The 1,817-nt window shown below is 35.2% G+C and overlaps 1 long non-coding RNA gene across 1 annotated transcript; it reads right to left on the reverse strand.

Moving 5' to 3' along the window:
- Positions 1 to 235: 235 nt before the first annotated feature.
- On the reverse strand, positions 236 to 1,611 carry LOC147298404 (uncharacterized). Its single transcript, XR_015119939.1, has 4 exons — positions 1,528 to 1,611; positions 808 to 889; positions 643 to 703; positions 236 to 533 (listed from the first exon to the last, which is right to left on the reverse strand). It is a non-coding gene; the product is annotated as an uncharacterized LOC147298404 (long non-coding RNA).
- Between the last annotated feature and the right edge of the window lie 206 nt (positions 1,612 to 1,817).

Here is a 1,817-nt window from a genome sequence, read left to right on the forward strand (position 1 = left end):
GGTGAGATTTTCAAAAATAAACTATCAAAGGTGCACAACAACTCAACAAATGATAAGCATATGTAAAATGAGTAACCTAAATACACCAAAGAAAAAAAATCAAAAATAAAAGAGAACAAGCGACTTCCAAATCACAAGGCAATTCAAATAACAAGAGCCACTGAGGAATACACATGCTTTTCTTGGATGTATAGATACATATGAATATATATATATATGGAGGTATGACCTTTCACTTTAAATTCCAAAGGAGATATGGCTTGCTTCGGCACCTTTCCTGCAGGAAAATAACACAAGCTAGTCTTGTGATTTGCTAAAAGAAAAAAAATAAAATAGGGATTGCAGCCATCAAGATAAAAGAGGAGTGACTCATTTTCTTTCTGCCTTAAGTCTTGATTTTGGAGTGGTTTGCAGCAAGATGAAAGAGCAGGTTTTCAACAAAGTCATGTGAAAAAAAAAAAATAGCAAAACAAAAAAGAGGCAGTCGGCACCTGGAGAAATAAATCAAGAACAGGGTCTCTTCTCTTCCCTCCCTGCCGAAACAAAAAAACAGTATGTATTAGAGAATGGGGAAAAAAAAGACAACAAGAAAAAAAAAATGGATGGAGAAATTATGTCCATTATAAAGAAAAGGAACCTCACTCTTTGAAGTCTCACGTGGAGGACTATGGGGGTATTGAATTCCTTTTGAGTTAGTTGACACCTGCAAATTAATAAAAAGGGTCAGCTACTGTTGGTATAAGACAAAGGAAAAGTATGGAAATCCAAAGTCAGCAAAAAGAGGACATGTGAAAGGGATTAAACTACCAAAGAAATAAACAAATTATTTCTCTTGCTCCAAGCCCCACGTAGCAATGTTTGCTGCAAGTTTTCTTAGATGCTGCAAAGTCTACAAATACACATGGCAAACAAGTTCAAGTCAGCTCAAAAGTAGATACAAGATCAAGTTAACCCAAAAGAAAATAGTCTAGCTTGCACATGAGACAGCTAGTAAGTGGTTGCTTTCACCAAATATTTATTTTCTGAACAAAGAGATAAGAAAGAGAGATCAAAAAGATGCAAAAATAGACATGCGTAAAGTGATCTTGCCTACGCCGATTGCTTTGTTATTGTTCTTTGCCTCCAGTCAAAAGGAATTGGCTTGTTTTCAAAATTAGAGGAGAGGGGTTCTTGCTGCTTCCAATTAGTTCAGCCAACTATGAAAAAACACACCTAGAGATTCTCTCCTAATTACAAGGCCCCGGATGTTTATTAATAAAAATGTTGTATATCAAGGGATTCAATCTAGTTTTAAAAAACTAAAATGCTTTGAGTAACTTAATAGTGATAAACATATACAACTACTCGGTGTTCTGTTTATTATCGACATAAATCATCAAGAAATGGATGTCAATATTCATTACCAATGCATACACAGCATGTACAAGAGCAGAACTTTGGTTTTGAGTTTCCTAACACCATCTGGCTTTCATATTAAATTAATAGCCACAATGATGCGAAACAAATAATATAATGATAGCTCTATACCTGGAAAGCTGCAAGATTTGCAGAAATTTGATTCAAGGCTTGCGCGTTTTGCTCCAGAAGCTCTCCTGTAATACCACCAATTGCTGCAGACAGAACAAGCAAATTTTAAAAAACCATTACAACAATTCCTCTCGAAAAGGAAGCTCTAGAATTTAGAACTCCAGAGCATTTTAATTGCAAAGTAAGCCACTTCCAGTCCGAATGCATAAGATCAGCAGCACACAGTGGCAATACATAAAATTAATATATGTACTTATCTTAACATGAACATGTCATTGCAACTTCTATTC

Source organism: Dryas octopetala, chromosome 1, assembly GCF_963921425.1.
Source record: "Dryas octopetala chromosome 1, drDryOcto1.1, whole genome shotgun sequence".
NCBI lineage: Eukaryota > Viridiplantae > Streptophyta > Magnoliopsida > Rosales > Rosaceae > Dryas > Dryas octopetala.